We start from the raw sequence: 16,587 nt of genomic DNA on the forward strand, positions 1-16,587 counted from the left end.
TTGAGACAGTTCGACACGTTGGTGACTCAATACTTGATGTGGCCGAGCTGGGGGGGGGATAAAGACTGTGTATATGCCTCCCTCTTCTGGTAGAAAGTGTATTGATCTACATTTTGGTAAAAAAAGATTCATTACATTTATTGCAGACTATTCAAGAATAATAGTGTAGTTTATTTTTCAATGAGAGAGGAAACTGATGGAATGAACTAATCGAAAAGACTCAAAATGTCTGTCTTCTAGGGATGTCCACGGTCCTAATCTGTCCTCTTGTCCTCTCTCTACAGGGGATCTGTCTTCTAGGGATGTCCACGGTCCTAATCTGTCCTCTTGTCCTCTCTCTACAGGGGATCTGTCTTCTAGGGATGTCCACAGTCCTAATATGTCCTCTTTCTACAGGGGATCTGTCTTCTAGGGATGTCCACGGTCCTAATCTGTCCTCTTGTCCTCTCTCTACAGGGGATCTGTCTTCTAGGGATGTCCACGGTCCTAATCTGTCCTCTTGTCCTCTCTCTACAGGGGATCTGTCTTCTAGGGATGTCCACGGTCCTAATCTGTCCTCTCTCTCTACAGGGGATCTGTCTTCTAGGGATGTCCACGGTCCTAATCTGTCCTCTCTCTACAGGGGATCTGTCTGCGTCTGACACGTCATTGGCTGAGATGGTTGAGCGACAGCGCCACCCCCTTCCCCAGGAGCTGATGCCCCTCCCCCCCTCTGAGAGCAGGGACAGCCCCCTGGACTGGACCCACCTGGTGGATGTGGCCAATACCTTCGAAAGTAAGAGTGTGTGTGTGTGTGTGTCTGGACTCATCTGGTGCATGTGGTCAATACCTGCAAGAGGAAGAGGCAGGGAATGACTGAATACGATGAACACTACATAGTAATGATGTGTCTCCCGTGACAACAGTTGATACTACAATTTGTCTCAACCTGATCTTTAATCACATTCTCTTTCTCTCCCTCTCTCACGTTTTCCTCTGACAATTATATCTCTCTCTTCCTCTTATTTACTCTACCTCCTCTCCCTCCCTACCTCCTCTCCTCTCCTTCCCTCCCTATCCCTCTCCCTCCCTATCCCCTCTCTCCCCCTCCCTATCCCCTCTCTCCCCCTCCCTATCCCCTCTCTCCCCTCCCTATCCCCTCCCTTTCCCTCCCTATCCCCTCTCCCTCCCTATCCCCTCTCTCCCCCTCCCTAAACCCTCTCCCTCTCTCCCCCTCCCTATCCCCTCTCCCTCCCTATCCCCTCTCCCCCTCCCTATCCCCTCCCCTTCCCTCCCTACCTCCCCTGCTTCCCTCCCACCTTCCCTACCTCCCCCTCCTTCCTTCCTTCCATCCCCCTCCTTCCTCCCCCTCTCCCTTCCTTCTTTCCGTCTCCATCCCTCCCTCCCTCCCTCTCCTTCCCTCCCCCTCATTCCCTCCTTCCCTCTCTCCCTCCTTCCCTCTCTCTTCCTCCTTCCCTCTCTCCCTCCTTCCCTCTCTCTTTCCTCCTCCCCTCTCTCTTCCTCCTCCTCCTATCCCTCTCTCTTCCTCCTCCTATCCCCCTCTCTCCCCTCCCTATCCCCCTCTCTTCCTCCTCCTATCCCCCTCTCTTCCTCCTCCTATCCCCCTCTCTTCCTCCTCCTATCCTCCTCTCTTCCTCCTCCTATCCCCCTCCCTCCTCCTATCCTCCTCTCTTCCTCCTCCTATCCTCCCCTTCCTCCTCCTTCCTCCTCTCTTCCTCCTCCTATCCCCTCTCTTCCTCCTCCTATCCCTCCCTTCCTCCTCCTATCCCTCTCTTTCCTCCTCCTATCCCCCTCCCTCCTCCTATCCCCCTCCCCTCCTATCCCCCTCTCCTCCTCCTCTCTTCCTCCTCCTATCCTCCTCTCTTCCTCCTCCTATCCTCCTCTCTTCCTCCTCCTATCCTCCTCTCTTCCTCCTCCTATCCTCCTCTCTTCCTCCTCCTATCCTCCTCTCTTCTTCCTCCTATCCTCCTCTCTGATTCCTCCTATCTCTCTCTGATTCCTCCTATCCCTCTCTTCCTCCCCTATCCTCTCTTCCTCCTCCTATCCCTCTCTTCCTCCTCCTATCCCCCTCTCTTCCTCCTCCTATCCCCCTCTCTTCCTCCTCCTATCCCCCTCTCTTCCTCCTCCTATCCCCCTCTCTTCCTCCCCCTATCCCTCGCTCTTCCTCCCCCTATCCCTCTCTCTTCCTCCTCCTATCCCTCTGCCTCCCTCCCTCCCTCCCCCTCCAGTCCAGAGAGGGTTTGTGTTCAGTGATTCTAACCACAGAGGTAGTGGAGCCTCCAGCCCTCACCAGTCACAGCCCAGCTTGGAACTACAGCCTGCCCCTCTGTCCAGACCATCCTCCAGGTAACCCTCACCACACAGCCCAGCCTGGAGATACAGCCTGCCCCTCTGTCCAGACCCTCATCCAGCTAACCCTCACCACACAGCCCAGCCTGGAGATACAGCCTGCCCTCAAAGCTCATTACTAAGCTAAGGACCCTGGGACTAAACACCTCCTTCTGCAACTGGATCGGGCCGCCCCAAGGTGGTAAGGGTTGGCAACAACACATCTGCCACACTGATCCTCAACACGTGGGTGCCTCGAGGGTGCACGAGTCCAACACCATCATTGCCTGTTCACCAACAATGAGACAGCCTATAGGGAGGAGGTCAGAGACCTGGCCGTGTGGTGCCAGGACAACAACCTCTTCCTCAACGTGATCAAGACAAAGGAGATGATTGAGGACTACAGGAAAAAGAAGACCGAGCCACGCCCCCATTCACATCGACGGGGCTGTAGTGGAGCAGGTTGAGAGCTTCAAGTTCCTTGGTGTCCACATCACCAACAAACTAACATGGTCCAAGCACACCAAGACAGTCGTGAAGAGGGCAAGGAAATGGGGATACCCAGTCATTTCACCCAACCCCTCTGAAGATTACACGTCTATTCAGGAGACTGAAAAGATTTGGCACGGGTCCTCAGATCTTCAAAAAGTTCTACAGCTGCACCATCGAGAGCATACTGACCGGTTGCATCACCGCCTGGTATGGAAACTGCTCAGCATCTGACCATAAGGCGCTACAGAGGGGAGTGAGTACGGCCCAGTACATCACTGGGGCCAAGCTTCCTGCCATCCAGGACCTCTATACCAGGCGGTTTCAGAGGAAGGCCCTACAAATTGCCAAAGACTCCAGCCACCCTAGTCAGACTGTTTTCTCTGCTACAGCACGGCAAGTGGTACCAGAGCTCCAAGTCTCGGACCAAAAGGCTCCTTAACAGCTTCTACCCCCCCAGCCATAAGACTGATGAACAGATGGCTACCAGGACGATTTGCATTTAACCCCCCCTTTTGTACCCTACTGCTACTCACTGTTTATTATCTATGTATAGTCACTTCACCCCCACCTACATGTACACACTACCCCAACTAACCTGTACCCCCACACACTGACTCGGTACCGGTGCCCCCTCTATATATCCTCGTTGTTATTTTATTGTGTTATTTTTTATTTTTTTTACTTTTTAGTTTATTTAGTAAATATTTTCTTAACTCTTATTTTCTTAAAACTGTGTTGTTGGTTAAGGGTTTGTCAGTAAGCATTTCACTGTAAGGTCAACACACACTTGTGACTTTAAATATCAATTTAAATTGATATGTTACGAATATGGAAGTGCTTTACATCAATCTCTTTAAATAAAGATCCAATTTAGGTGACACGTTAGGTGACATGTTAGGTGACATGTTAGGTTTGTGTGGTTAAATGTATGTTTAAATCTCTGTCTCCCCAGTGAGGGTCCAGCAGGTCTGGAGAGGAATGTGACCAAGCTGGAAGCCGTGGTCAAGATGCTACAGGATGACTTGAAGAAGGTAACACACACACACACACACACACACACACACAATATGTCTCATCTCATAATTTCAGCATATTTATGTGGAAAATGGGCATCTATAACCACACAAATCAATACATGCACTTAGCAACAAACCATCAAAACAACAATACTCATTCTAATGGACTAATGGACTACACACACACACACACACACACACACACACACACACACACACACACACACACACACACAGAAAACCAAACTTCTGCTCCACCCGTTGTCCCTTCTGAAAGACGTTCGGCGTTAGCTGCCTCCGCTCTGTAGAAGGTTGGTAGAGGATTTGCTGCTTACTTGTGAACACATTTTTAATTCTTTTTTATTTAACTAGGTAAGTCAGTTTAAGAACAAATTATTATTTACAATGACAGCCTACCCCGGCCAAACTCTAACCCGGACCACGCCGGGCCAATTGTGCGCCGCCTTATGGGACTCCCAATCACGACCGGTTGTGATACAGCCTGGAATCGAACCAGGGTCTGTAGTGATGCCTCTAGCACTGAGATTTAGTGCCTTAGACTGCTGCACCACTAAAGAGCCTATATAGAGTTAGTGGTGTTATAGCTACCATCTGTTATATAGAGTAATCATCCCTAGCGGTGTTATAGCTACCATCTGTTATATAGAGAGTAATCATCCCTAGCAGTGTTATAGCTACCGTCTGTTATATATATAGAGTAATCATCCCTAGCGGTGTTATAGCTACCGTTTGTTATGTATAGGGTAATCATCCCTAGCGGTGTTATAGCTACCGTCTGTTATATATAGAGTAATCATTCCTAGCGGTGTTATAGCTACCGTCTGTTATATATAGGGTAATCATCCCTAGCGGTGTTATATAGAGTAATCATCCCTAGCGGTGTTATAGCTACCGTCTGTTATATAGAGTAATCATCCCTAGCGGTGTTATAGCTACCGTCTGTTATATAGAGTAATCATCCCTAGTGGTGTTATAGCTACCGTCTGTTATATATAGGGTAATCATCCCTGGCGGTGTTATAGCTACCGCCTGTTATATATAGAGTAATCATTCCTAGCGGTGTTATAGCTACCGTCTGTTATATATAGAGTAATCATCCCTAGTGGTGTTATAGCTACCGTCTGTTATATATAGGGTAATCATCCCTAGCGGTGTTATAGCTACCGTCTGTTATATATAGAGTAATCATCCCTAGCGGTGTTATAGCTACCGTCTGTTATATATATAGAGTAATCATCCCTAATGGTGTTATAGCTACCGTCTGTTATATATAGAGTAATCATCCCTAGCAGTGTTATAGCTACCGTCTGTTATATATAGAGTAATCATCCCTAGCGGTGTTATAGCTACCGCCTGTTATATAGGGTAATCATCCCTAGCGGTGTTATAGCTACCGTCTGTTATATAGAGTAATCATCCCTAGCGGTGTTATAGCTACCGTCTGTTATATATAGAGTAATCATCCCTAGCGGTGTTATAGCTACCGTCTGTTATATATAGAGTAATCATCCCTAGCGGTGTTATAGCTACCGTCTGTTATATATATAGAGTAATCATCCCTAGCGGTGTTATAGCTACCGCCTGTTATATATAGGGTAATCATCCCTAGCGGTGTTATAGCTACCGTCTGTTATATATAGAGTAATCATCCCTAGCGGTGTTATAGCTACCATCTGTTATATATAGAGTAATCATCCCTAGCGGTGTTATAGCTACCGTCTGTTATATATATAGAGTAATCATCCCTAGCGGTGTTATAGCTACTGTCTGTTATATATAGAGTAATCATCCCTAGCGGTGTTATAGCTATCGTCTGTTATATATAGGGTAATCATCCCTAGCGGTGTTATATAGAGTTATCATCCCTAGCGGTGTTATAGCTACCGTCTGTTATATATAGGGTAATCATCCCTAGCGGTGTTATAGCTACCGTCTCTTATATATAGGGTAATCATCCCTGGCGGTGTTATAGCTACCGTCTGTTGTATAGAGTAATCATCCATAGCGGTGTTATAGCTACCGCCTGTTATATATATAGAGTAATCATCCCTAGCGGTGTTATATAGAGTAATCATCCCTAGCGGTGTTATAGCTACCGCCTGTTATATATAGAGTAATCATCCCTAGCGGTGTTATAGCTACCGTCTGTTATATATAGAGTAATCATCCCTAGCGGTGTTATAGCTACCGCCTGTTATATATAGGGTAATCATCCCTAGCGGTATTATAGCTACCGTCTGTTATATATAGAGTAATCATCCCTAGCGGTGTTATAGCTACCATCTGTTATATATAGAGTAATCATCCCTAGTGGTGTTATAGCTACCGTCTGTTATATAGAGTAATCATCCCTAGCGGTGTTATATAGAGTAATCATCCCTAGCGGTGTTATAGCTACCGTCTGTTATATAGAGTAATCATCCCTAGCGGTGTTATAGCTACCGTCTGTTATATATAGAGTAATCATCCCTAGCGGTGTTATAGCTACCGTCTGTTATATATAGAGTAATCATCCCTAGCGGTGTTATAGCTACCGTCTGTTATATATATAGAGTAATCATCCCTAGCGGTGTTATAGCTACCGCCTGTTATATATAGGGTAATCATCCCTAGCGGTGTTATAGCTACCGTCTGTTATATATAGAGTAATCATCCCTAGCGGTGTTATAGCTACCATCTATGTTATATATAGAGTAATCATCCCTAGCGGTGTTATAGCTACCGTCTGTTATATATATAGAGTAATCATCCCTAGCGGTGTTATAGCTACCGTCTGTTATATATAGAGTAATCATCCCTAGCGGTGTTATAGCTACCGTCTGTTATATATAGAGTAATCATCCCTAGCGGTGTTATAGCTACCGTCTGTTATATATAGAGTAATCATCCCTAGCGGTGTTATAGCTATCGTCTGTTATATATAGGGTAATCATCCCTAGCGGTGTTATAGCTACCGTCTGTTATATATAGAGTAATCATCCCTAGCAGTGTTATAGCTACCGTCTGTTATTTATAGGGTAATCATCCCTAGCGGTGTTATAGCTACCGTCTGTTATATATAGAGTAATCATCCCTAGCGGTGTTATAGCTACCGTCTGTTATATATAGAGTAATCATCCCTAGCGGTGTTATAGCTACCGTCTGTTATATAGAGTAATCATCCCTAGCGGTGTTATAGCTACCGTCTGTTATATATAGAGTAATCATCCCTAGCGGTGTTATATAGAGTAATCATCCCTAGCGGTGTTATAGCTACCGCCTGTTATATATAGGGTAATCATCCCTAGCGGTATTATAGCTACCGTCTGTTATATATAGAGTAATCATCCCTAGCGGTGTTATAGCTACCATCTGTTATATATAGAGTAATCATCCCTAGCGGTGTTATAGCTACCGTCTGTTATATATATAGAGTAATCATCCATAGCGGTGTTATAGCTACCGCCTGTTATATATATAGAGTAATCATCCATAGCGGTGTTATAGCTACCGCCTGTTATATATATAGAGTAATCATCCATAGCGGTGTTATATAGAGTAATCATCCCTAGCGGTGTTATAGCTACCGTCTGTTATATATAGAGTAATCATCCCTAGCGGTGTTGTATAGAGTAATCATCCCTAGCGGTGTTATAGCTACCGCCTGTTATATATAGGGTAATCATCCCTAGCGGTGTTATAGCTACCGTCTGTTATATATAGAGTAATCATCCCTAGCGGTGTTATAGCTACCGCCTGTTATATATAGGGTAATCATCCCTAGCGGTGTTATAGCTATCACACTGCAGGTGCATTTATACGGAGACTTGATTACACACAGGTGGATTGTATTTATCATCATTAGTCATTTAGGTCAACATTGGATCATTCAGAGATCCTCACTGAACTTCTGGAGAGAGTTTGCTGCACTGAAAGTAAAGGGGCTGAATAATTTTGCACGCCCAATTTTTCAGTTTTTGATTTGTTAAAAAAGTTTGAAATATCCAATAAATGTCATTCCACTTCATGATTGTGTCCCACTTGTTGTTGATTCTTCACAAAAAAATACAGTTTTATATCTTTATGTTTGAAGCCTGAAATGTGGCAAAAGGTCGCAAAGTTCAAGGGGGCCGAATACTTTCGCAAGGCACTGTAGCTACCGCCTGTTATGTAGATTTGCTAACTTAAACATGTATCCCTTGTCTCACCCTCTCTCCCTCCTTCTCTCTCTCTCTCTCTCTCTCTCTCTCGCTCTCTCTCGCTCTCGCTCCCTCACTCTCTCCCTCCCTCCCTCTCTCCCTCTCTCTCCCCTCCTCTCCCCTCCTCTTTTTGCCCTCTCTCCCTCCCTCCTCTCTCCCTCCTTCTCCTCCTTTTAACTTTTTTCCCCTTTCTCCCTCCCTCCTTCTTTCTCTCCCTCGTTTATCTCTCCTCTTTACCCCCCACTACTTATCCCTCCCTCCCCCTCTATCCCCCTCTCCCTCCCTCTTGTAGGAGCGTGAGGAGAAGCAGCGTCTCCATCTGCAGATCAAAAGGCTTTGGGAAGATAACCAGCGGCTGCAGGAGGAGTCCCAGAGCTCTGCTGCCAAACTCAAGAAGTTCACAGAGTGGGTCTTCAACACCATTGACATGAACTGAGACAGACAGAGGAGGAGAGGAGGAGAGTTCTACTACATTGACCAGAAGAGGAAGGGGAGGAAAAGGAGAAAGGAGAAGAGTAAATTAAAAGAAAGAGGACCAGTCCCAAAAAACATTCCCCTTCTCCCTTGCACAAACGGAAGTACTGATTCCATTCTCCATGCCTCTTCCTTGTTCCTGGAAGTTCTTATTTCACTCTCTGAAGTGCCAACTAAGGTTTTCTCTCTCAACTACCCACTGAAACTCAGGATTAGCTAGAAGGACAGTCTTCTTCTGTTAAATAATGAAGGATTTATTTCATACTGTGGGATTTGAAGGGGAGCTGTGTGTGTAATTGTGATGGGCTCTCGGTACTGCCAAGAAATACTGGAGCTCAGAAGACTAGAGCTATGTCCTCCTCCTCTCCTCCCTCACTGTCTGAGCTGACTTCACTCTGGAGGTGGTAGGAAGACTCCGACATAAAGAGAGACTTGTGTTTTACCCCAATAGCCAGCCTCTCAGTGGCTGTACAGTACATCTCTTCAGCTAAGGCCTCAAAGCACATAAGAGCACAGAGTAACAGGAAACTGGAATCTCATCTCTTCTCCCTGTCTCCACTCTTCCTCCTCTGCAAATTTGACTTGTCTGATGCTACCTCTGTCTACACTACCCCAACAGACAGGCAGATGGATGGACGGAGGGAAGAGGCAGACAGACAGACAGACAGACAGGTAGATAGACAGACAGGCAGACAGACATGTAGACAGACGGGTAGATAGACAGACAGACAGGCAGACAGACATGTAGACAGACGGGTAGATAGACAGACAGGCAGACAGACATGTAGACAGACGGGTAGATAGACAGGCAGACAGACAGGTAGATAGGCAGACAGATAGACAGGTAGATAAACAGACAGAAAGGTAGACAGACAGACAGGTAGGTAGGTAGATAGGCAGACAGACAGGTAGATAGACAGACAGACAGACAGGTAGATAGACAGACAGACAGGTAGATAGACAGACAGGCAGACAGACAGGTAGACAGGTAGATAAACAGACAGACAGGTAGATAGACAGACAGGCAGACAGACAGGTAGACAGGTAGATAAACAGACAGACAGGTAGATAAACAGACAGACAGGTAGATAAACAGACAGACAGGTAGATAGACAGACAGGTAGATAGACAGACAGACAGGTAGATAGACAGGCAGACACAGGTAGATAGACAGGCAGACAGACAGACAGGTAGATAGACAGGCAGACAGACAGGTAGATAAACAGACAGACAGGTAGATAGACAGACAGACAGGTAGATAAACAGACAGACAGGTAGATAAACAGACAGACAGGTAGACAGACAGACAGACAACGGGAGGGAAAAGACAGAAAACCAGCCCTGTGTTGCCAGCTGTTTTTTCTGTACATTTATATTCTTCAATCTACAGGGAACACAGATCTGTATGTATTTCTGTAGGAACAAACACTTAGAGAGAATGGAGACACGTCCGTTCCTCACCTGTACATATCAACTAGCTATCTGTGGTTTACTGTATAGTCTGCATTCTGACCATCAACACACTGTACTGGTTTGGACCGGGGCATTGAGAGGGACATGGAGTCACTGTCATTAGGCCAGGCTACATCTGAAGGAGAACTTAACAAGAGTCTGTTTTTTTGTTGGTTTTGGTTGACAGACATTCCTCTATACTTCTCCCGTAGTGCCCCCTTACTAGTCTGGTTGGCCTGTAGTGTGTCACAATCAAGCCTATATAGCTGGCATACACAGGGCTACCATACACACACCTCTACCCCATAACCATACACACACTCTTACCCCACACACACCACTACCCCATAACCATACACACACTCTTACCCCATAACTATACACACACTCTTACCCCACAACCATACACACACTCTTACCCTACACACACCACTACCCCATAACTATACACACACTCTTACCCCATAACCATACACACACTCTTACCCCATAACCATACACACACTCTTACCCCACACACACCACTACCCCACAACCATACACACACTCTTACCCCATAACTATACACACACTCTTACCCCACACACACCACTACCCCATAACCATACACACACTCTTACCCCACACACACCACTACCCCACAACCATACACACACTCTTACCCCACAACCACGCCTCCACTGAAACCTCTGCCATTTTAAATCCTACAACTAATTACAGATGCTTGTGACACTTTGACCAAAGCTGACAGCAAAACTGTACTGTTTTCCAGTACCACTTCAAAACAACAACGAAAAGCCATCATTAATCAAGGACTCCAGGATCACATGACGTGGGTGAAATCAGGAGCATATTGGTGATTAGGAACCGTGTAGGTCTTAAAAGCAATAGCAAAGGGAGTTACAACCAAACTTGGTCTCAGAGGAAAGATCTGAAGTCGAAACATGGCACCATAAGGTTTGAGACAGCCGTCTTAAAGGAGAATTCCACCCAAAATGCACAGCTTCATAAAATGCCTCATAACGGCTGTATGTCTTTATTTTGCGACATTTCTATATATTGGAAAACTTGATTGTTGACATACAAAACATTTTGGGACTATATCAACAGTGGACTAATATAACAAATACCACAAGATTTTTTTTCTCTTTTGGAGGGGGGGTGGAATTTTCCTTTAACTTCTCTAAAAGCAATGGGCCGTCTCCTGCCTTTGGTAACTAGACGCTGAAGAGAAGGAAAGAAAGACAGATGTTTTCTCTTCTCCTTCTCAAGGAATGTTAATTCTGTGAAAACTTTTAAAATTCCAGTCGACGAGTCATTTTAATTCGGGTGGGTGGGTGGGGGGGGGGGTCATTTTCGGATGTATTTATGTCTTTGTATATTATAAAAATGAATAAATAAGTTGTTTTTGTTGCGTACAGTGCAACTGAAGTTGTCAGTGTTTTTAGTTTTCTCTTATTTTTTTATTTAAATGGATTCAAATGATTTCTGTTCTTACTATTAAAGCCTGATATTATGGTTTCTACTAGCTCTGGTCCATGGCATTACTGCATTTTCCTCCACACCCATTAGTGGAGAAATACGTACTTACACCCTGGACCAGAGCTAGCTTTCTATATTATTAATATCTTGTTTCGTAGGTGCCAGAGCCTGCTGTTGTTGCGTACAGTACGATCCAGTGCTGAAAAGTGGAAGTCTCACAACTTAAATCAATGTGCAGCCATGATCTATCCACTGTGCCTTGAAATGCTGCTCTCTCTCTATATCTATATCTCTCTCTATATATATATATCTCTCTATATATATATATCTATGTATCTCTCTCTATATATATATCTATATCTATGTATCTCTCTCTCTATATATATATCTATATCTCTCTATATCTATATATCTATCTCTCTCTCTATATATATATATATCAATTCAATTCAAGGGCTTTATTGGCATGGGAAACATGTGTTAACATTTCCAAAGCAAGTGAGGTAGATAATATATAAAATGAATATATAAAGTGAAATAAACAATCAAAATTAACAGTAAACATTACACATACAAAAGTTTCAAAACAAAGACATTACAAATGTCATATTATATATATATATATATATATATACAGTGTTTTAACAATATACAAATGGTAAAGGACACCAAGATAAAAATAAATAAGCATAAATATGGGTTGTATTTACAATGGTGTGTGTTCTTCACTGGTTGCCCTTTTCTCGTGGCAACAGGTCACAAGTCTTGCTGCTGTGATGGCACGCATTATTTGCATGCATTATTAGGTGTTCTACGTTGTACACGGAGGATATTTTTGCAGAATTCTGCATGCAGAGTCTCAATTTGGTGTTTGTCCCATTTTGTGGATTCTTGGTTGGTGAGCGGACCCCAGACCTCTCAACCATAAAGGGCAATGGGCTCTATGACTGATTCAAGTATTTTTAGCCAAATCCTAATTGGTATGTTGAAATTTATGTTCCTTTTGATGGCATAGAATGCCCTTCTTGCCTTGTCTCTCAGATCGTTCACAGCTTTGTGGAAGTTACCTGTGGCGCTGATGTTTAGGCCAAGGTATGTATAGTTTTTTGTGTGCTCTAGGGCAACAGTGTCTAGATGGAATTTGTATTTGTGGTCCTGGTGACTGGACCTTTTTGGGAACACCATTATTTTGGTCTTACTGAGATTTACTGTCAGGGCCCAGGTCTGACAGAATCTGTGCATAAGATCTAGGTGCTGCTGTAGGCCCTCCTTGGTTGGTGACAGAAGCACCAGATCATCAGCAAGCAGCAGACATTTGACTTCGGATTCTAGTAGGGTGAGGCCGGGTGCTGCAGACTTTTCTAGTGCCTGCGCCAATTCATTGATATATATGATGAAGAGGGTGGGGCTTAAGCTGCATCCCTGTCTTACCCCACGACCCTGTGTGAAGAAATTTGTGAGTTTTTTGCCAATTTTAACCGCACACTTGTTGTTTGTGTACATGGATTTTATAATGTCGTATGTTTTACCCCCAACACCACTTTCCATCAGTTTGTATAGCAGACCCTCATGCCAAATTGAGTCGAAGGCTTTTTTGAAATCAACAAAGCATGAGAAGACTTTGACTTTGTTTTGGTTTGTTTGGTGGTCAATTAGGGTGTGCAGGGTGAATACATGGTCTGTTGTACGGTAATTTGGTAAAAAGCCAATTTGACATTTGCTCAGTACATTGTTTTCATTGAGGAAGTGTACGAGTCTGCTGTTAATGATAATGCAGAGGATTTTCCCAAGGTTACTGTTGACGCATATTCCACGGTAGTTATTGGGGTCAAATTTGTCTCCACTTTTGTGGATTGGGGTGATCAGTCCTTGGTTCCAAATATTGGGGAAGATGCCAGAGCTAAGGATCATGTTAAAGAGTTTTAGTATAGCCAGTTGGAATTTGTTGTCTGTATATTTGATAATTTCATTGAGGATACCATCAACACTACAGGCCTTTTTGGGTTGGAGGGTTTGTATTTTGTCCTGTAGCTCATTCAAGGTAATTGGAGAATCCAGTGGGTTCTGGTAGTCTTTAATAGTTGATTCTAAGATCTGTATTTGATCATGTATATGTTTTTGCTCTTTATTCTTTGTTATAGAGCCAAAAAGATTGGAGAAGTGGTTTATTTATACATCTCTATTTTGGATAGATAGTTCTTCGTGTTGTTTGTTTAGTGTTTTCCAATTTTCCCAGAAGTGGTTAGAGTCTCTATGGATTCTTCAATTACATTGAGCTGATTTCTGACATGCTGTTCCTTCTTTTTCCGTAGTGTATTTCTGTATTGTTTTAGTGATTCACCATAGTGAAGGCGTAGACTCAGGTTTTCCGGGTCTCTATGTTTTTGGTTGGACAGGTTTCTCAATTTCTTTCTTAGATTTTTGCATTCTTCATTAAACCATTTGTCATTGTTAATTTTCTTCGGTTTTCTATTTGAGATTTTTAGATTTGATAGGGAAGCTGAGAGGTCAAATATACTGTTAAGATTTTCTACTGCCAAGTTTACACCTTCACTATTACAGTGGAACGTTTTACCCAGGAAATTGTCTAAAAGGGATTGAATTTGTTGTTGCCTAATTGTTTTTTGGTAGGTTTCCAAACTGCATTCCTTCCATCTATAGCATTTCTTAATGTTACTCAGTTCCTTTGGCTTTGATGCCTCATGATTGAGTATTGCTCTGTTTAAGTAGACTGTGATTTTGCTGTGGTCTGATAGGGGTGTCAGTGGGCTGACTGTGAACGCTCTGAGAGACTCTGGGTTGAGGTCAGTGATAAAGTAGTCTACAGTACTACTGCCAAGAGATGAGCTATATGTGTACCTACCATAGGAGTCCCCTCGAAGCCTACCATTGACTATGTACATACCCAGCATGCGACAGAGCTGCAAGGAGTTGTGACCCGTTTTTGTTGGTTATGTTGTCATAGTTGTGCCTAGGGGGGCATATGTGGGAGGGAATGCTGTCACCTACAGGCAGGTGTTTGTCCCCCTGTGTGCTTAGTGTGTCAGGTTCTTGTCCGGTTTCTGGCATTTAGGTCGCCACAGACTAGTACATGTCCCTGGGCCTGGAAATGATTGATTTCCCCCTCCAGGATGGAGAAGCTGTCTTCATTAAAATATGGGGATTCTATTGGGGGATATAGGAAGCACACAGGAGGACATTTTTCTCTGTTAGGATAATTTCCTTTTGAATTTCTAGCCAGATGTAGAATGTTCCTGTTTTGATTAATTTAATGGAGTGAGTTAGGTCTGCTCTATACCAAATTAGCATACCCCCTGAGTCCCTTCCCTGTTTCACACCTGGTAGTTTGGTGGATGGGACTACCAGCTCTCTGTAACCTAGAGGGCAACCAGTGGGTCCGTCTCCTCTTTACCAGGTTTCTTGCAGGATGACAATGTCTGTATTATCGATTTCTTTGGTGAAGTCCGGGTTTCTGCTCTTTAGGCCAAAGGCAGATGACCTCAGGCCTTGGATATTCCAGGATGATATAGTGAAGGCTTTTGTGTTCCATAGAGTGTCCAATGTTGTTGGTCGTGGTTTAGCCTCAGGCCAGTAAGTGTGAGCAGAGCCTGCTGAGCATCTGGTACATGCCATTGGCTTGGGCGAGTGTAAGAGTGGAGGTTGGGACTGTTTGTCCGCTCACTACCTGGGCGTATGTGTGGCTTCCATGTTGAGGCCCTCTTTGCGGGGGTGGGGTGCATGGGGTGGGCAGGAGTGGCATAGGTCTGATCTGAGGGGCCCTAAATGGGGTGTGGTCATGGTTGACGTATTTTGGGGTTTAGTTGAATGTAGTTTCTGACTCTCTTGCTCTATATATATATATATATATATATATATATCTCGAGATAGATATATCTAGATAGATATATATAGAGCAAGAGAGTCAGAAACTACATTCAACTAAACCCCAAAATAAAGGAATAAAGTTGAACCATGTGATTCAATCTGAACCCGTCAGTCAACCTTGTGAAGCTACTCTGACCTGACAGATGTGTGTTTAACATGTCAAGGTGTTCAGTTGACTGACAGATGATTTTAACATGCAAGTGTTCAGACTGACAGATGTAGAGTACAGTTTAACATGTCAAATCAAATCAAATTTTATTTGTCACATACACATGGTTAGCAGATGTTAATGCGAGTGTAGCGAAATGCTTGTGCTTCTAGTTCCGACAATGCAGTAATAACCAGCAAGTAATCTAACTAACAATTCCAAAACTACTGTCTTATACACAGTGTAAGGGGATAAGAATATGTACATAAGGATATATGAATGAGTGATGGTACAGAGCAGCATAGGCAAGATACAGTAGCTGATATCGAGTACAGTATATACATATGACATGAGAGATGTCAAGGTGTTCAGTTGACTGACAGATGTAGAGTACAGTTTAACATGTCAAGGTGTTCAGGTGTTAATGAATGTGTTCAATTCAATCTGTTCCTGTGGAGTCTGTTTTCTTCAATCCACCGATAGGGAGTCATAACCTGTGTTCCTGGTTTATCTCATAGCTCAACTCCTGTGGTCACAGTTGGCAAGACGGCACAAACGGATCTGGTGCGAGGCTAGGGAAGCAGGGATATGCCCTATTTGAACAACGACCACCTGTAAAACAAATCAAAGGGATGGCTTCTTATGTAATCTGAGCGATTACCTGGTAACAGACACACCAACCTGTCACGCTTCTTTGGAGTTGCTGCTGGACCAGTAATGAAGAACCACTCTCTCCACCTCCGTTCAGACAGACACTATCTCTCCACCTCCGTACAGACACTATCTCTCACCTCCGTACAGACACTATCTCTCCACCTCCGTACAGACACTATCTCTCCACCTCCGTACAGACACTCTCCACCTCCGTACAGACACTATCTCTCCACCTCCGTACAGACACTATCTCTCCACCTCCGTACAGACACTATCTCTCCACCTCTGTACAGACACTATCTCTCCACCTCCGTACAGACACTACACCTCCGTACAGACACTATCTCTCCACCTCCGTACAGACACTATCAGACACTATCTCTCCACCTCCGTACAGACACTATCTCCCACCTCCGTACAGACACTATCTCTCCACCTCCGTACAGACACTATCTCT

General features: G+C 44.2%; 1 pseudogene; it reads left to right on the forward strand.

The window, feature by feature from the left end:
* Window positions 1-9,174, forward strand: part of LOC112239416 — a 92,903-nt pseudogene extending 83,729 nt beyond the window's left edge.
* The last annotated feature ends 7,413 nt before the right edge of the window (window positions 9,175-16,587 follow it).

This window comes from Oncorhynchus tshawytscha, linkage group LG18 (genome assembly GCF_018296145.1).
Source record: "Oncorhynchus tshawytscha isolate Ot180627B linkage group LG18, Otsh_v2.0, whole genome shotgun sequence".
NCBI classification, from domain to species: domain Eukaryota; kingdom Metazoa; phylum Chordata; class Actinopteri; order Salmoniformes; family Salmonidae; genus Oncorhynchus; species Oncorhynchus tshawytscha.